At 36.9% G+C, this 20,882-nt stretch overlaps 1 protein-coding gene across 1 annotated transcript in view; it reads left to right on the forward strand.

The window, feature by feature from the left end:
* The window catches only part of SEMA6D (semaphorin 6D), a 573,086-nt gene that overhangs the window by 206,020 nt on the left and 346,184 nt on the right, over positions 1–20,882 (forward strand). Inside the window, exon 2 of the mRNA XM_032343613.1 lies at positions 259–339. The gene's annotated coding sequence lies outside the window, so the exon portion shown is untranslated. The remainder of the gene's footprint in view (positions 1–258; positions 340–20,882) is intronic.

Below are 20,882 nucleotides of genomic sequence, written 5' to 3' on the forward strand. Positions count from 1 at the left end.
TTTTGCTTGCATTTATGAATGGCATGTTCTCAATAGGAACATCCAGGTGGAGATCAATAATCAGTCTCCTAGTTAGGGAAGGAAAAAAAAAAAGAAAATCCATTGGTGCACTGCATTCAGCTGTGTTTAAGAGGTCTTATCATTAAAACAGCAGCAGGCATTCATAAACCAAGCTTGCCGGCAGTGCTAGACATGCAGGATTAAAATAATCGTCCATCAGCCTCTGTCTCATAAACATTTTCCTGTGACTTTTGGCAGGATCACCAATCTGAGCATATGCCAGTTGACATGGGAACACTGAGGCCAGCAATTTAAGGATTTTCACATTTATCTGCAGAGGTAAGATTTAAAGATATAACAATGAAGGACATTAAATAATACTGGGTTCTGGCTTTTTGCATTATATATGAAAGTGTAGTTGTTTACATGTAATATTTTTTTGACCCATATGGGTTTCTGTTCCATTACGTTGTATAAAACCGAAATAAACAGAAGAAAAATCTATGGTCCATAAATGTTGAATTTAGAATTTTTTGCATTGGTGAAAATAGGGAAACTAAGTAATACCAAGATTTTAAAAAAATCTCTGTACAGTTGGACCAAGTGGGAGAAATAGTTTCAATTTTGAACAATGAAACTGTTTCTATTCAGAAGATATATGATTATTAGGGCACAAAGGAACACAAAAGTTAAAATCATTGGGAAAAAGGAAAGGGGATGTGATTCTGTTTTCAATACGTTATGGTTCAGTCATAGACTCAGTATGGGTCCAGAGACTGGGTTTCTAAAAAAATCAAATTGGTAGTCAATCAGGTGATTGCATAAAAATGAAGACTGCCTGATGTTGATGGTGTGGTGATGCACTGGATGCTTGTTGATGTCAGAGGCACAACCCTATGATGTTCCTTAAAGACAGTCATAATGATGAAGATGTTGGCAGATGGATAATAAATTGTGTTATTAGAAGTTTGTTTCAAAAAGAGAAGTCTTCCACTTTGTGTGTATTTACCTATATGTGTCACACACACACTCTTAGATCTGAGATCAAATAAAATACTGAATAAAATATTAATTATATATTCCATATTTTATGGTATAGTACAGAGGGTCTAGTTACATTTCAAATGTAAAGTAGAAAATGTATCATGACGTGATTGACTGGAGTCCAACAAGATCATCTATGCACCAGGTAGATTCTTTGGCCTCTGAACTGTTGAACTGAAAAGGTTACATTTAGTAACAATATTCATTCCATTACCAACTTCAGGGTTAGCCAGATCTTCATAGGGTGAGACTATATTCTGCATTTTTTAGTTCTCTGATGGCTACCATCTTGGTTTATTTTCCACATGTGTTTGGGTCTCCATTTTCATTTGTCCCTGTAGCAGGTCCATGACACATTGAACAAAATGTGACTTAACCAACTTCTTGGTCCATTTTTGTATATCACAGATGGCCTTATATCTGTGAATTTTCAAAGAATATATTTTGGCAATTCAGTATTCAAATTTAGTCTTCTGAGTATATTCCTCTCAAATTTCCCTGCTGTTTTATTCAGTTATATTATTGAGATAACTTTTAGTTTAACAGCTTGTATTCACATAATCTATTTATGGAACAATGGAAGAATGATTATTAAATAGCCTGGAAGATGCATTACTTAAAATTGATACCTGAAAATGATGGCACAACTTCACACTTTCATACATATAAAAGTAAATGAATGTACTATTATGGTTTCTTTTATCTGAATACCACATTCCTTTTAGAAATTAAATTACTTTGTGTTTGAGTTTAATGTTTTATTTCATGATTTAGATGTGCTTTCTAGGAACTCCCACCAAGCTCTAACTCCCATACATAAGTCATGGTTTCTCATATATACATGGAATTTAAGATAACATACTAATGAAAGTCATTAAATCTCAGATATCATAAGGGCCAGAGTTAAACTGAACAGGGCTTTTTAAAATCCCCAAGGTTGGGCAGTTTGAGGAGAAAAACAAAAGTGAAAGAAACATGCATGTGATTGGCCTTAATGAAACAATAAACCTCCATTGAGGCTGTCTGGTCACTCACTTCTGGACCATGGAAGTCATAGTTTCATCTGAGCTCTGTATATCAAATTATGTTTTCTGTTATCCTTCCAGAGAAATCCAATAGATCCTGCTGAACTGATTTGTGTCCCTTGGGGTATGGGAAGTTTTTCTTGAAAGTAGACTTGGAGCACCTAATCTCTGGAGCTCCTAATCAGAACCAGGCGGTACTGAATCCTTTTGCAACAGTGGTAACACTTTGACCAGACAGACTTGTTTGGGAAAGAAGACACAGATGTAGGGTGGTATAATAGAGGAATGATTTAGGAACCAATGGACCTAAATTCTAATTCCGACATTATAGTTGACTTAGCTAGAGAAGTTTTTTGTTTTTGTTGTTTGTTTGTTTTTCTTTCTTTTGCTTCTGAAATCTTAATCACCTAACTCTTGTGACTTAGTAAAATGAGGTTAATACTCACTGTACTCCTCTGTAGATTTATGAAAAGATAAAATAATAAATGGGAACCACTTTGAGAAACTTAAAATCATTACACAGAACTTAGTATTGCTAGAAAGTTGAATCCTTATTAATAACACTTGTCTGATTTGAGAATTATGTCAAAAAGTTTCTTAACAGGTCGTCATGTATGCCTTCACATTGAACAAAGTCTTACAGTTGTTCTGAGCTCTCATATATTTGCTTTTTCTCTAAGTTGTGTTAACTACAAAAGTCAGTTGTTATAACTGCCTCTGACTTGTATCTGAACCGGTCTCTGGTGTTATGATGCATTGACCCCAAATTTCAGTGTCCTAGAATTACTCCAAAAGGACAGCATGGGTGAGAATGAAAAAATATTAACGATACATTCCTGTCAGCTGGGTAGGAAAGAGAGGATCTCTGGGGTTGATTCTTGAGGTGCATAAGTCTTTCCCAGACCTCTCTCACTCTAGTTTATGTCAGATATATACTTTTTTTCTTACTTAACCAGAGTTTCTGCTTATCTTCCTGCCCCTTATCTTCATCTCCATCCCTTCTCAGTCTCCTTTCTCCTCTCCTTCACAACTCAGAAGGTCCTTTACTTGTTTACAATGCAGCTTTTTTTTTTTTTTTTTTTTTTTTGGATATTGACCCACAGCCTTTGACTTCCATAAATCCTGCTTTAAGTGTTTGATATCTAAGATAAATATACCCCTATAGCCCTGAGTTTACTTTCTGACTCCATTTCACTACAAACATAGACAGTCAATATGAACTGGGGGTGGGGAAGTGTCTTGGGCCAAAAAACAGTTTGCTTGAACACACTATAGTCTTTGCCCCTGCAAAGAACAGTTAATCATGTGTCCTTTAGGAATAAAGCCATAATGAATCAAGGAAATACAAATCAAAACCACAATGAGCTACCATCTCATGGAGGCAGAATGGCTAAAATGAACAATTCAGGAAACAATAGATGTTGGTGAGGATGTAGAGAAAGGGAAACATTCTTATACTGTTGGTGGGAATGCAAGCTGGTGCAGCCACTCTGGAAAACAGTATGAAGGCTCCTCAAAAAGTTAAAAATAGAGCTACCTTATGACCCAGCAATTGCACTACTAGGTATTTATCCAAAGGATAGAAACATAATGATTAGAAGGGGCTCATGTGCTCCAGTGTTTATAGCAGCAATGTGTATATAATGCAATATTACTCGGCCATCAAAAAGAAAGAAATCTTGCCATTTGCAGTGACATGGATGGAACTAGAGGATTTATACTAATTGAAATAGGTCAGAGAAGGACAAATATATTATTTTACTCATGTGGAATTTAAAGAATAAAACAGATGAACATAGGGGAATTGAAGGAAAAACAAAACGAAAACAGAAGGACACAAACCATAAGAGACTCTTAACTATAGGAAACAACTTGAGGGTTGCTGGAGGGGAGATGGGTGGGGAGATGGGATAACTAGGTGACGGGCATTAAAGAGGGGACTTGATGGAATGAACATTGGGTGTTAAATGCGACTGATGAATCATAAAATTACCTCTGAAACCAATAACACACTATATGTCAATTAAATTGAATTTAAAGTTAAAAAGGATAAAGCCATAATTATTAGAAAACATGACCTAGCTTATAAATAGGAAATTCCAACAATTACATGTTACAGAAAATCTTCCAGATTTCCCAGTTTATCTAGTAATGTTAGAGGCAATCAAGGACTATTAATAATGGATGGAGTTAAATATAGTAGTCCAAATTTTTATCCAGAGGGCCAGAGAAGAATGTTAACCTAATGGATGTGGGTCAGAGAAATTGGCTGACGTTTGAAATACCAACCAAGTTTATCACCCATTTAGTTTTTTTAGGGGTAAAATTTGCACATCATCCAAAGTTCACTGTGAACTTTGTTGTGAAGCTGTATACCTACATGTACTATCATCCTCTTCCATGGTCGCAAGACCTCCAGCTATAGGGTAGCATCATTTTTACCTTCTTTGACTAATTAAACCCATCCTCATTCTTACTAATTTATTCTACTAAGAGGACAAAAGTAACTAATGATCCTTCAAGCTTGGGTATGTTTCATTCTGTCTTTATGTTAGAATCTAGTTTAAATGTTCTTTGGGTCACAAAATTCTGCAACTAATCTGGAAAAGTAACCAAAGAGAATAAGATAAGAATAAAATTAAGTATGGGAAATGTTATTTCAGGATACTCCATACAGATTTTTTTGTGTGTTTGTAACTGACCCAATTAGTCTAAAAACTGTGGTTTTTAATCATCAGAGCAGACCATACTACTAAAAATTCAGTGAAACAATTTTCTTGGGATCTAGCTGATCTGGATACTATTATTTTCAGTATTCCCAATTCAAAAGGTAATATCTCTTTTCAATCATTGACCTCTTCTTCTCCCCAAAGCAAAAATAGGAGAAGAGATATAGTCAGCAGAGAGGAATCCTTAAGAACTTCCCAGTAATGGGATCATGAAATGATGGAAATTGATAGAAATCCAAGTAGGGTCTCTAAAATCTCAGCTGCTTTGATTAGCGTTTCACTGAAGCTCCAGAAAACGACAAGTATTTTCTATTCTAGTCACCCACTATTTCTTTGCAATGGATCAAAATAATCCATGACTAACAATAGGAACCAAACAACCACCATATCTGCAATGGTCCCATCTATCATTCAGACATTTTTGGTGTAATAAAGTCAAAAGTAAATTTTCTCCTTTTATTTTTAAGTTTTGCATCTGACAAAATGTCATTAGAGCACAGTGACTTATGGAAAATTGGAATAGATTGAGAGCCTCTGATAAAAGACAATCTTTATATATCACTGGAGGATTCTCTAGAAATGAGGGGGAAGGGGAGGAATCATTTTAATAATGTGTTCTCTGCTGTCTTATCAACCATCTGCAAAAAATTCTAATTAACTATCCAAAGATACATTATAAAACATACATTGTAAGGGCACAAATATGATCCTGGAAAACATTTTAGAAACTTAAAAACATAAATTCCGCTTATTTGGGAGTGTCGAGGGCAAGGGGAGCTGAGAAACATAAATTGTGTAGGCATACTATGATTACATCCTAGTATTAGTCAAAGAGATATGTTCTGACAACCTACCCCTAGGTCACATGTGTCAGCTTTTAGACTCTATCTGCTTATATTAGTGTGTGTGTGGAGGGGGGTAATGTCTGAAAAAGTAGGAAGTTGACATCATCAAAATTGAAACTTTTGCAGGTTAAACAGAAAGGGCAAGATCTACCAAATATCTCTTTCTTCAAGGAGTGACAATTTCTGCTAAGATTAAACATGGTAGTTTTAGAATTATTCAAGGATTTACTTTAATCTTGGTGTTTTTGTGTTGCTTAATGAGCTGTATTGTTAATATTGTCACTGCACCACTGTGACAACTGTTGTATTCTAGTATCCCCCCCACCCAAATCCTGACTTCCCACACAGGAGATTTCATAGCAAAAATAACATCTCTAAATATTAATTTTCCATGTGAAAAACATTATAGCTTTCTGTTTTTTTATTCCCTAGTCCTTCGTACACCCATTTATTTGTTGATCCATTCATTGAACAAATTATTGATCACCAAGTAGGTCTTTCTAGGCATTGTACTGAGGATACTGAAGTAAATCCAACAGATAAAAACCCTTACCTCCCTGGAATACCTTCTAGTAATCCTGGAAAAGAAAAATCAATCTGGAAAAATGAGCACTGAGCAAGATACAGATCTAAAAGATGTAGTGTTTATGTATTTTTTATACACCCATATGTATTTTATATATAGATGGGCGCTAAAGAGAAAAAATAGATGTGTTCAGGGCAGAGTGGGACAGTTGAATTTCAGACTGACTTAGGAGAGATTTTCTAGATAGAACTTTTGAGACCTTCTGAAACAAGACTTGAAGGAAATGAGGAAGCACACCATGCTAATACCTAGAGTTTCCTAAGCAGGGAAAACAGCAAGTGCAAAGGCTCTGAGACAAAAGGGTGCCTGGCATATTTGTAAAGCAGCAAGGAAGCCATTGAGGTTGGAGTGAGAAAGGGAGAGATAGTAGGAGATGAGGTCTGAGAGACAATGTGGAACCAGAGAGAACTGGTGCCACTGAAGACTTGGTTCTTACCCAGAAGGGAAGGCTTTGGAGGTTTTGGATTAAGGAGTGGCATGATTGATCTGACTTATACTTTTATGAGGATCTGGCTGCCATATTGAGAGTAGACGGTAGAAGGCGACACCTGGAATGGGCAGGCAAGGTATAAGTGGGGAAATGACTTAGGAGCACACTACAGTAATTCTAGTAAGAGGGCAGGATAAGGTTCTATGCCCAAGTGGAGAGACCGGCCTTGACTAAGAGCACTGGCCACTTATCCATCCAGTAATCAGAGTTAAGTATAGGCACAGATGTGATAGTAAGAGTATGCAGAAATTTTCATTTGATTATCTACTAAACATCAGGCATATCAGAATGCATGAATGTGGGCACTGAGTGGTTGTCTGACTTTAATAAGGCTTATGATTCCACCAAAGCAAAGACCACCAAAGCAAAAAAGGAGTTGGATATGATTATAGTGATGATCTCCTTGGCAAGGAAATAGGAGAAGATATCATGGGAGAGAAGACCCAGGGACACGAGGAGATGGGATTTTAGGTCCTGGTGGGGTTGCAGAATTGTTGGATTTGAGATATTAAAGGGAATGAGCAGGAAAGATAAGCAGTCATGACCAGAGAAAGGAATATTTGAAGTGGATATTTTTTTTAGGTGCTGCAGTTACAGTTAACAAGGTCAGAGGTAAGACTGTGTGAGTGGGTTAGGAACGATGGCAAATGAAATCTTGGAAGAGAGAAAGTCCAGGAACTGAGGATAGGATAGTGGAAGGATCATCATATTGGCTATGCAAACGTAAAAAAATTAAATAGGAGAGGTATTAGAGAGTGATCATGAACGAGACACAAAAAATTCCAGCTAATGAAGGGGAAACAACTGGAGAATGGTAGAAGCAGCACTGGCAGGGATGGCGGGTGGTATAGCCTGATGATTTGGAAATGAAAGCTGGGATTTTATAGATGAAGGAGAGAGAATGTTTTAGGTGCAGTAATGAAGAGCAAGGAGGACCCCTAACATCATTTCAGCCTCTTGGGTTATAAAAATCTATGAGAGGAAAAGCTACCACTTGGAAGGGCTTTAGTGGAATCAGTGTTATGGAGGAGAACCAGATTTCAACTAGGGCAGAGAGTGGAAGGGAAGTTTCCAAAGGAAGTTGAGAATTAGTGGACTTACTGGTGATTTGACTTAATGTCCCAGAGGGCTCAGAGAAAGGATTTCAAGAGGTATGGGGCCAGAGTCAGGACAAGTAGTGAACAAAATCTTATGGGTGTTAGAGAAGAAAGGACAAGAGATGACAGTGACCTTCATGCAGGGGCCTGGTGATAGCTATCCCGCTGCTCTCACAGACTGCGGTGAATCCGTAAGTGTTTGGGGCAAGGAAAGTGTTGACTGCAAGATTCAAGGACTGCAAAGCAGATTTTTCGAAGAGCATGAAGAGTTCTGAGGTTCCCACTTTGGCTGTTGGTGAGGAGACAGTTGTCTTTCACAAGAGTTGTATGACTCAAGACACACAGATACTTTCTTGACTTGAGCCAAACAGTGGTCTTCAGTGAGGGGGTCTTACACTGAATGGGCTGGCTTCCTCTGAGTTCTATCATTATAGAGTCCAGTGGTTCATCTTGAATCAGAAGAACCGCCTTAAATTCCTTTATCAGCAGAACATTGCACTCACTGTTTGGCACATCAGATATAGACTTAACTTTGGAATTCATTGTTGAACTTTAATGATCTCCTTTTGTGATTTTTTCCCACCAACCTACTTAAGCCCTCCCCATTTTTATCTCCTTGCCTGTTCCATTCCTTGATACAGTGAGTGAGTAACTGTCAACGTGACTGTGTTCTCCCCTTTTCTTTAGAAGTACTACTTTTTCTCATTCTGTGCATTCTCTAAAATACTGGTTACCCCATAGTTTTGCTCATCTTCAATGTCACGTGCTCTGAACTAAACAAAGGTATGTATTTTGCAAGTTCTAGTGACCTTTTCCTTTGTCTTGACTTTCTGTCTTTGCAGAACTTTAGCAGAATCATAAATGACTCTCAGCTTTTCCTCTTACCATCTAAGACACTTCTAAAATCAACATTTTGGGGGAGGGGAAGTCATAACATTTTTGGCACTATAGCTAGCCAGTCACTCAATGGGACTAAAATGCAATTTATAGCTAAATCTAATGCTTTAGGCCCAATAGCTCTGAAAATTAAGCCATTTTCTGTTTGTGGCTTTAGGAGCAGGTATTCAGTTCTCTGAAAAAAATATATATATACACACATGTATACAAAAATAAAAAATATTCATATGGATTATGAGAAGAATGGGGTCACAGTTACTGACACTGACCATTAGTACATCACTGGGGTTATTGTGAATTATAAAATTGTTTTCTCTTTTCTTTTCCTACAATGTAGAGATATTGCAAAAATCCTAAAATGTAATATTTTTATACTTTTTATGGGAAGCAAATGCTGGGAGACAGTGATGAACACATGATTTAGATGAATGAACTTTTCTTAACAGTTAAAATTATTCATTATTCATTCTTACCTATACCACTGGTTATTTCTCTATCCCCACTGCAAGATAAGATTCAATCTTCTTGTTATACTCCTCAGTCTCCCTTAATATGGTTCCCAGCAGCTGCAGTATCTGAGGCAATGTGATAGAGTTAAGAGCATGGGATGTGGCATCCAAAGAGTTGATACTTGAATTCTGGCTTTGCTACTTAACCAGCTGTCCAATGTTGAGGAAGTTACCTGAGTGTTATTATTCTCTGTTCTCTTAACCCACGGTTGCTGTGTGAACTGCTCTATTGTATCTGAAAGTGTTCAGCACACTGTTATAAACTGTCTGTGCTCGATAAGTATGCATTCATTCTGTGCCCCTTGGTGTCAGCCTCAGGTATTTGGCTAGCTTTCCTGTTTTCTGGCCTCCTCCATTGTTGACTCCTTTTTTCTGCTTTCCACTTGCCCAGTGAGTGTGTGCCGCGTTAGATGGGAAGGGGAGGTGTTTGGAGTCTCTCGTTTAGATAAGGAGGATCTGAAGGAAATATGCGAATGATAAGTATGAAAAAAACTAAGTATTTATGGAAAAGAAAGGAAAGATGACATGACCGGAATCTGAGTATTAGCTGATCGTGTAAAGTTTTCATAAACCAAACTTCTAGCAATGTCCGTCATATGTAGAACCACCAAGGAGCAAAAACCTGCCAAATAACATTGGCTGTCTTTTCTAAAATCTGTCAGTTTAATAAAATAAAATGTTATTCTTTTTGTATAACTATAGATACATAATTTTTATGTATAGTTTTATTTCTTGATCTGTCTCCTATATGCATATAAGATAGCATAAAACTAAGAAGAGCTAATGCATATAAGATAGCATAGAACTAAGAAGGGTGTTTAAGATCTAGGAAGACAGAAACTGATTAGTGAGCAATAAGAATTCAGTACCACAGTATTAAAGGGGGTCAACATTTTGATGATGATAATATTTTTAAAATTTCAAGTTTTTATTTAAATTCAGTTAGTTAACATATATGGTAAAACTGGTTCAGGTGTAGAATTTAGTGATTCATCACTTACATACAACACCCAGTACTCATCACAAGTCCCCTCCTTAATACCCACCCCCCATTTCATGCATCTCCTCCCCCACCTCCCTCCATCAACCCTCGGTTTATTCTCTATAGTTAATAGTCTCTTATGGTTTGACTCCCCTCTCTCTTTTTTCCCCCTTTCCCTTCCCCCATGCTCATCTGTTTTGTTAATATTATTGTTTTAGAGAACGAGAACTAAAGGGACAGGTGATTTGAAATGAACATTTTCCTGTTTGGTATTTCTTGTTTGTTTTTGCTGCATATTATTAGTCTTCAATCATGCTTTACTGAATTAAAAACCGAACCTAGGGGCGCCTGCGTGGCTCAGTGGGTTAAAGCCTCTGCCTTTGGCTTAGGTCAGGATCCCCGGGGGGCTGGGATTGAGCACCTCATAGGACTCTCTGCTCAGCAGGGAACCTGCCTCCCCCCTCTCTCTCTGCCTGCCTCTCTGCCTACTTGTGATCTCTGCCTGTCAAATAAATAAATAAAATCTTAAAAAAAACAAAAGAAAAGAAAACCCGAACCTAGTATTTGCCATCCTTAAGTGACGAAGTTTGTATAGTGAAACTTTAAACAGAAGAGATGGTTGAAACAGATAAGTTTCCAAGCTCAGTTTCTTGATTGATATTGTCTTTTCAAAACAGTTGGGTATTCCATGTCATTAACATAGCAGGGAGAAAAAGAGAATATATTCTGCCCGACTGTGTCTCTTTGGTCATCTTTTCACACTCCATTAGAGGCTTTATCCAACTTTTGTATTCAGATGATTGTATTTTTCTGGTGCTAGAAGAAACTTCAATGAGGACATGATGAATGTCCATATTAAATTGGATCCCCTTCCTCTTTTTAATTAAGTTCATTTAAATTTAATTTTGTAATTTTACTTCAGTAAACCATCTGACTCCAGATGTTGGATGCACTTTTTCTTATTTCTGTTTCCACATAATTGTACCTGTAAAAGATTTATAGCTGCAGGAGACATTTTGGAACCTTTAAGAGCATTTTCGACATATGTTTCATGGATGACTGCTAACATGAGCAATTAACGTCCTAAAATGTTGTTCTGCTCCCCGGAATATTTTTAGTGGGTTAAGTTACTTTTATTAGCTTGAACTTTAAACAAATAATCATCTTAAAGGAAACATTATCATCAAAATAACTCAGTTGAAACGGAAGGCCAACACTCAAAGGAAATTGGTAAGAGAGAGAAGAAAAGACCCTTGGGCTGAAAAGGCCTTTAACAAAGACATATAAATGAAAGGTGAGGATTGGCCTTTTGCTAAAATAAGTGCTATAAGTGGAGTTCCTGTTCCTTCTGATTGACTCTGAGTCACTATGATGTGTGTGTTGTACTGCACATTATAGAATTATGGGTCACACCTCTTATGCTTGGGAACATTTAGCTCGGGGTTTCAGTGATAGAACTCTCAGATTAAAGTGGACCACCCAAGCAGTGCCTACTTTGCAGGAGACCCAAAGATGGAGGTTCTTGTAAGTGTGTTTTTGAATTTAAAAATTATAGAGCTGCCTTGGGGCCTAGAACTTGAATTTACTGCATTGATAAGTAATCTTTACCATCACCTTCTCTTAGGCATTCTTAAAACAATGGGAAACACTATTCAAAATTAGCCTTTCTTGTTATAAGAATTATTTAAATGCTTTCAGTCATTCTAAATGTGCTTCCTTGCTTTCTTAGTCAAAGCACATCTAATAACATATTTGCTAGCTCACCTGGGACTTTTTCTAATGATATTTGTACTCTTCATCAAACATATACTATAATTAAACCCTTGGATGACACACTAAAGAAAAAAACAAGTACAAATCCACAAGATAAAGGAATCATTTTTTCCCCTAAAGTGAGAAATTACATTTCATGTTTTTGATATTCTATAGTGTGTCTTGATGTATATGAAATATTCATCACTGCAGTAATTTAATTAGAGCATGGATTTTTCCCCAGCTTTAAGGATCCAGCACCAACCTCTAATTCTGTTCTTTCACAGTCTTGCTTTGCCAGGAACAAGTATTTGAGTGTGAATAGGGGGTGGAAGTTGTCTAAAAATGACTGTTGTTTGACATTATTGTTTGCAAGTGCTTTTATTGCTTTGAGTACTAAATAATACTAAAATCATTTAAAAATAACATCAACCATTGGGACCAGGCAAAAGTTGTCTGTAATTGACAGGCAAGGAACTCACAGTCTCCACTTGTTTCTAATATAACAGAACAAGCTCATAGAATATTCTGCTATTCATAGAATTTTGCAGCTTTACTAAATTTTAAGCAGAAAATCAGTGAAAGCCTAGGGAGGGAAACAACATCTGAAGCAGCAAACGACACACAGCATAGAGAGTATTATTAAATTGTGATGTTGCTCAATGTTATTTGTTTAGAGAATAACTACTATCTAGGAAAGTGCATTTAAAACATTCCATGTCTAGAGAGAAGAATGCTATTTCCAAAACCTCTAATTCCTGATCAGAATTAAAAACAGATGTGTACCATGGAAATATAATGAGAAGAAATTAGAACATATATGGAGCTTTAAAATATTGCGTATATTCTAAGTAATAGAAAAAAAGGAAATTTGTGTTGAAAATTTTAAAAAAATGCATTGTGCTTTCAATTGCTTCTATAGATCATTTATAATGAAATAAAACACATTTCAGTGTAATAAAATTTTTATCTACCATAAGTCTGGATTAAATTAGAGTCTATCAGTTTTATAATTCGTTGGAAAATATGTTCAGAGTAAATGTCTGAGCCACTAGCTCTGTCTTCACTTTATTTATTTTTAAATTTATTTTTTCATCTATTAAGTCACTGACCATGTACTGAATACTTCTTGAGGTAAAGCAAGTAGTAGAGCTTAAGAAACCTGAAATGAAAATCAGAGATGGATCCTACTGACAAGGAGCTCTTATTTGAATGGGAGAGAAAGGAGACTATAAACCATGATATTAGAAATGAATAAATGTCAGAAGAGGTCAGGATGAAGTGCTAGTCTCCCTCTATGTTTACTTGGACAAATTTTCTAAGTAAAAAAGATTACTGTAAGGGGCACCTAGGTGGCTCAGTGGGTTAAAGCCTCTGCCTTCAGCTCAGGTCATGATCCCAGGGTCCTGGGATGGAGCCCCACATCAGGCTCTCTGCTTGGCAGGGAGGCTGCTTCCTCCTCTCTCTCTGCCTGCCTCTCTGCCTACTTGTGATCTCTCTCTGTCAAATAAATAAATAAAATCTTTTAAAAAAAAGATTACTGTAAGCTAACTTATTATATATATAGGCACCAGTTTCTAAAAACACTTTGTATATAAGAGATGCCCCACAACAATACGGGTCAATGTTAAACCTTCTCAACCTTGGAAAATTGGTAATTATGCTATATGATGCAGGAAGAGCAAATCTGAATAAGATGTATGAATTCTATCTTTAATCTCCATGTTGACTTACAAAGCTATAGGGCTAATGGAGGCTAATTAACACTAATTCCTTATTCTGTGGTTTAGATCTTTTACCCTTTGGAATGGTACTGGTGTGGTGTGATTTGATATCCCTTACTTTCTCCCTGAATGCAACAGGAATTTGTTTTTCTGGACTTGCATAGTAATAGGACATTTTTTCCACTTTCAAGTTTTCACAGGATCCAAGGACATTTCAGGGGCTTCTCTTCAATGAAAAATCTAAACTCTCCCTTCTAATTTCCCAGCCCCATAAACACCTGTTCTAATTACTTTTAATCATTTTCTGCTGGAGATTTTTGTGTGTATATGGCTATTGGCAGGTGTTTCATAATAATTGGGGGAAAGAACCTATAAGAAACTTGCATTTATACTATTATATACTAATAAATGTTTGCTTTGTTTACTTGTCTTATCCCTTGAAAGCTTTTTTGCATTTTTTTTTTTTGCTATGTTCCCCAATTCCATAAATATATACATAATGGTCTAGCACCTGAGATAGCTTAGTGCAAGAATTTTAATTTTTTTTTCTGTTTTATTTGATATCTTTGTCTAATGTTTGGCCATTTTGTCACAAGAACCTGCAGAGCTCTGATGCAGAAGAAAACACACAGTGGATTCAGTTTTGATAGTCAGTATCCTGCATGGAAATATCTGGATTAAATGAACCACCTCCATTCTGATCCTATCATGAGGGGCACATGAGGATGTGGTCTTTATAGAGAAAAAGATGAGGCCTCAGGATCATTGTTGGCAAAATCTTTCTTCCCAAAGGTTTCTAGTTAAAAGGTATGAGAATACAGAAGGAGATATTTAAAAAGATAGATTTTGGTCTTTTATTAACACTTTTTAACATATAAAAGCACATCCCTGATGTGTACTTCCTATAGGGTATAGAAACTCAAATCCTGTCTTTCACACACACATATAATACCAAATAGTTTTTCCCCCAAGTGAAGCCTAACACTAGCAAGGACTAGTTTCAGATTTGTTCTGTAAGATCCTAAGGGCTGCTGTGACTCTTATTCTTATTACTACTGTGGTAACGAATTGTATAAATTACACAGTTTTTCTCTTCCAGATGCAAGTCATAAATCTGAAGAGAATATTTTCAGTTAAAAAGACATAAAGATCATTTTACCGATAGGGTTTAAATGGTAGAAATCGCATTCTTCTCTACACAGGTTAAAATGTAGTAAAAAGAAATTAATAAGTCAGGTACCAAATGCAATTTCAAATGCCAGTGGGGTGTAGTAAGACATATTTGCATTTTCTTTTGTGATCTTATTGAAGTAAGATCCATATTCCATGATAGCATCATTTCCTTTCATTTAACGACATGATAGTAAAATACTTTAATCTGGAGAAATGAGGCATTGGTAGAGATTAGCACTGCCCCAGGTATATGGGACACATACTCAGTATGTATGGGACACAACTCAGTTGTTGTTGACCACTGTAATGAACCACTGCTCCCATAAGTTTGAGAAACACTGAACACGTATGTGCTGTGTCAATGAGTCTGGAAGATGCTGCGTGCTCCTGTAAAATCCTGGGCCCTAACAGCAGTGTAGATGCTCTGAGAAACACTGAAGCTTAACAGTTGTTAAACCTACCATTTCCCAGACTTACTGAATCCCTCTTTTTTTCTATCACCTTTTATAATATCCCATGGAAAAACATGTGGAAAAACATGTGGAAAACATTGGTCTCAGTGATATTATCCTTTACATACCATAAATATGTTCATTTTAAAAAGAGGGCAATATACACAGGGGAAAGGGTTCTGAATGTGATATTAGGAAACCTATGTTAAATTATTGTCTGCTCGTTGTAAAACATATGGGCATATATATGGGCATATAAATGGGCAAAAATATAAATATATCATTTAAGCCTGCTGGAAAATGAGAATATTGATATCATCTCTAACCCCAAGGGGACTATTGGATACAAATTCTAAAAGAGGCGGTAGTCTCTTTAATGGTATTATTATTAATAATTATATACTATATAATATATTCAGTAATAATAATCATAATAACTCTAGGAGCTGTGTCTCAGAAGTAGTGAAAAACTCTTACTTATACTGGAGCACTTTCTGATTTACTAAACTTTCTTCCCAACCCTTTTTGAGGAGACTAAGAGAAATAGTATATTCTTCCTGGGGAAAAAGAAAAATGGAATGGGATATATAAAGTAGGATAATTAAATAAATTGCTTTCAGAAAAATTACTTTGAATTTTCATTAGCTCCCCAGGGAAGGTCCAAGATTCAGATGTTTTATCAGATTACATAAAAGGCTTACCTTAAAAAATATAGAAGGAGAGAGAAGCTGAGCATTATTAATATTCGTAATAAATAGATGAATTTAGGTGTAAAATGGCCCATCTACCTGCTATATTACAATAGAGTCACAGTACCGATAAATCAAGCACTGAGAACTTGGTACATATTATATACTGTACAATATAATATGTCCAGGACTATGAGAAATAAAATGAATAGCATATGGGTGCATGTTAATAAAAAAAAAAATCTTACAACCTCAATGTGAAGCTAATATGAACACATGGTATAAAGAGAAATCAATCAATACAGGCTTTGCAGGAGATCAAAGGATTTCCAGTTACAACTGTGCACTTCATTTACAAGAGCAAAAGGGTTTTAAGAACAGGCAGGTAGAAAAGTCAAGTCCACACTTGGGCTCGAACTGGTCCTTAAAAGTGGATAAGATGCATCCCATGATTTTCATTTTCCAAACACTTAGTGTTTACGTACATTGTCTATCGTAAGTACTCAGATACTCAACACAGATGTGTTATATAATTGCCTGAATAGACAAGAGAGTGGGAGGGAGGGAGGAAAGAAAGAGTGGAGGGAAGAAGGGAAGGAGAAGACGAAGGAAGAAGAAAGAGAAGCAGGAAGGGAAAAGGAAGACCATTTCTGATAAGATAGAGTATTCCCACCCTGAAAGATCCAGAGCGAGTACTAGCATTTGTGAGGGCATGTGTGAGCCCAGGGTTTCCTGTAAGCCCACCTCACAGAAGCAGGAAAGCTAGAGGCAGCCGTGGTAAGGATACAATGCTGACAGTACCAAAGTTATCATTAGAAGGTTCGAGCTGTTCAGTTCCTGGCTCTGCTGCTCTCTGCCTGTGTGAATGCCTCTTAAATTTGCTGAGTCCTCTGATACAATAATGTAATGTTTTTGTTTAGGGTTCTTGTAAGTATTAAGGAAAGATAAGTGAAGTTTATTAGTAAAATGTGAGATAGCTGTGAAATAGTGTTGTTGTATATGGAAGCAGCATGAAATTCCAAGAGGTCATAAAATAGCACACCTAGCCAGTCCTTCAAAAATCTAGTGCAAATTTCTGAGGCTTGTACTTGACCTGGATTTGTAGCATTTGTGAGTATAGTCTACTGTTACATGATGCACATCTCTGGTAAGGCAATAGAACACTAACAAAGTTGTATGTTGACCATAGCACTTGGCTCTACAGGAAGCACCTGCCTGGAAAGGAATACGGTAGGGCAGATGGTACCCTTCTGAACCAACTTTTGTCACATTGTATGGCCAAGGCCACTATGCTCTGTCCTGTCAAAGTCCATTAGTAACTAAAATGGTTCAAGGGTGTTTTTAAGAGGATTTTTCTTTTAAAAAAATTGTGTCTATTCTTGTCCCTGGGAGTTTTAAAGCACTCAGATTTTTGTGACCACACCAGTTGACCTTCCCAGTGATTAGAAAGTTCTGGTCTTACCTAGTGGTAATTGAGCGGGCATCCATGGGAAGTTTTCTCATTTTTTTGCACCTTTAAATGATATAACACAGCCAAAGTATCTTTTATGTTGGTTTGGAGTCCATCATTATAAAGGGGCCCATACAGCTATATCTGCAAGTGAGAGGCTCCTGGGATGAGCTTTCCAACCTGATTTAGAAACCGTTCCCATAAGTAGCCTGAGGTGTCGGACTTTGATAGAGTGAGGGAGAGTAAGAAAAGAGCAGCGTGCCAGCTACTTTTTGGTTTTAGCATTAAATTCTTATTCTTCCTTTCCTACTTTACCCCATTCTCCAAAGAGTCTCCTTTGTGGACCAAACCATTTCATCTGCTATAGAGAGGGGAAAAAAGAGAATTCTTTTTTCTAGCATAGAAACCTACAACAAAAGAGGAGGGGAGCATTCCCACTTTGCCTGGGGGCCCATTTTTACTCGCACAATTACTGGAAACCATCACTTTCTTGGTATGTCTCTCTCTCTCTCTCTCTCTCTCTTTTTTTTTTTTTTTTGCTTATTGTCTGTGATCATCCAGGAAGTATTTTTCTTTCTTTGGCATTTCATCAGGCTAGGGGCCGGTTTGGGAAAAGCAAGTTAATTGTGCCTCCTCCAATATAAAATATGTATGGAAGCTGGAAGGCAGAAACAATGGCACAGAGACCTGCAAATATGAGCCGGGTCTCTCCCTTGTAGCAGGTTAAACCCATGCGTCTCTGCCTGGAAGTGCTAAGGCAGAGCAGAGAGACAGGAAGAAGACATGTAAAATGCTGGGAAAGAAGGAACGTATATTTCCTCTGAGGGTTATAATGTACTCCCCTGCTTCTGTTCCCACCCCAGTTCCCCACAGGCCCAAGGTAATGTCACAAAGTCCTGATGAACATTGGTAAGATAGGAAGACAGCTACATACTTTCTGAAACTTACATACACATTCTATTGGCTGTCTATAAAAAGGCAAAATTTTTGAGATAGAAAGAAATGCATGAGACTACCATATCAACTGCTACCACCGTTCTTCACTCTTTCTCATCCTGCCATGTTAGCAATGTAGCCTCCTGGATGGGTCGGGGGAGGGGCTCGTAGAAGCAAGCACTCTTGCCTGGGAAGCACATGTCAGACCAGACAAAGCTCTGCTGGTCAGGACCCCTAGCCACTGAGTCCTTTCATGAAGCCAATCACTCAGGTCAGTCCTCTGGATCGCAGATGGTGCTTATTTCTACAACTATTAAAAAACCTGTACCTTTAGATGGATTAGACTGTTTGGGTCTTAAACGATTTTTCCTCATCTTGGTTGAGCCAAATATTTACTCTCTCTCTTTTTTTTTCCCCCCTTGAAGAACACAACGAAACTTGTCAGGTTCATGTTGTGAACACCTGGCACTAGTAACTTTGTAGACTGAAAAGGTACCTGTGGCTATGAGGTTTGCTCATCACTTTTTCCACTACCTCGTGCTAGGCTTTTCTTTTAAGGATGGACGGCTGTTTACATGTAAGGCAACTTGTACTGTGAGTCTTAATCCTCCTCTTTACTTTTATTTTGTTTCATTTCATTTTATCTTATTTATTTTCAGTGTTCCAAAATTCATTGTTTGTGCACCACACCCAGTGCTCCGTGCAGTATGTGCCCTCCTTAATACCCACCACCAGGCTCACCCAACCTCCCACCCCCCTCCTCTTTAAAAACTGATTTCTGAGGGTTTTGCCATATGGTTGGGTATTCATATTATATTAAATTTAGTTTAATAAAAATAATGAACTAAAATCTTATATTTTAGAATCCGCCTAACATTTCAAAGAACAATTTTGACCTAACCCCAGTTAAAACATGGTCCCTTTCCCTTTCTAACATTGCATAGAGCCTAAATTGTTGCAAATCTAAATCTCTATCCCTTGCTCTTTGTCCTCATTATAAGCTCAGTTCTCTCTCTACTTCTCTTCCCATTGTTCAGCAAACACATCCTCCCACAATGATCCCAGATTACCCTCTAACCACATCTTCCTAGTTGGATGGATGGAGCTATGGACAGCAGGGACAGTTTTGTCATTGCCCTTAAAGGTCCAGCATGTGAATGTGAGTGAATCATGCTGACCCCAATTCCAAAAGCACCTACAAAGTACTTACTGCATGATGTTTTCAATGTCCCTTGTTGGTTCACATGCACAAAAGAAATGGGGCAAAAAAAAAAAGAAGAAAAAGAAAAAGAAAAAAAAAGAAGTGAACAGTTTAGATTTTAGATACAGTAACAGCTGAAAATGCCTCTGACACCAAAACATCTTATGTGATGAAAAGATATATTAGTGTTTTTATTGAAACAAGGATAATAATTATAAGTAAGCCTCTTATTTATTTCATAAATATCCTGTGTAGGCACAAGACTTTGCATTCATTGAGACAACCTTGAAATGTGTTAAAAGTCATAATGCCTCCTTTTCATTCTTTTAAATATCCGCCCAGCCACCAGCAATGATACGTGGCTCAACGGGGGTGATGTTCCAGTGCATCGAGCAATGCATGAGACCACTGCATCCTAAAAGATGTTTCTTTTCTAAGAGGAGGACGGGGTGTTCATGAAAATCATTAATGAATCCAAAAGAGCCAAGAACAGGTTCTGACTTGTTAGTCCCTCATTGAAAACAAATGACAGAATAGCCAATGTCCGCTCTACAAAATTATATAGATTTGATTTTTACATCCTCTATTTTTACAATATAAAGATAAGAAGAGAGGGTTAAGGTATTACCCAGAATAAGTACGGCTTATAAATATGAATCAATAGGAACAAATACAAAGCGGTTTGTGTTTAGGCCAATAAATTTTAGAAGGTGGGAAAAATTTTCTTATTAAAAGTTGACAGTTTTCTGATTCATTCCCCCCTTTATATATATATGTAATAAAATACATAAAATAAAAATAAAATACATATATGTGTAACAGTTAGTAAGTAATAAGCCAAAAAATAAATAAATAAATAAAAGGTGAAGTGACTAGGCTTTGTCTGAGAGGCAGCATAATAGGCAAAGGTACTGAAAAGATCATGTGACCACGCTTGAGCTAAAAAAGCAGCTCTAAAACAAACCACTCCAAATTATGAGCTGGTCTGGGCATCTCTTGGGAGAACTACTGTGTTTTCCAAGTTAGAACAATTCAGCTTAGAAAAACAAAATCTGAATGATCAAATGAAAGTGCTTTTTGCTTTGGTGAAAAGTGTGAATTTTTAAGATGTGAAAAATTATTTTTAAAACCATAAAATAAACTGGGCCATCAGTGATTGTCAAAAACCTAACGAGCTATTTTTAAAGATTCGGTAAAGTGATTCACCTGTTACTTGTGAATGGATCTTTGGAGTGTTTGTAAGGTACTCAAAAGAATTAATTTGTTCCACAAAAATTTTCTGAGCTTTTATACTGGACAGT

The sequence above is a fragment of the Mustela erminea genome, chromosome 5 (assembly GCF_009829155.1).
Source record: "Mustela erminea isolate mMusErm1 chromosome 5, mMusErm1.Pri, whole genome shotgun sequence".
In the NCBI taxonomy this organism is placed as follows: domain Eukaryota; kingdom Metazoa; phylum Chordata; class Mammalia; order Carnivora; family Mustelidae; genus Mustela; species Mustela erminea.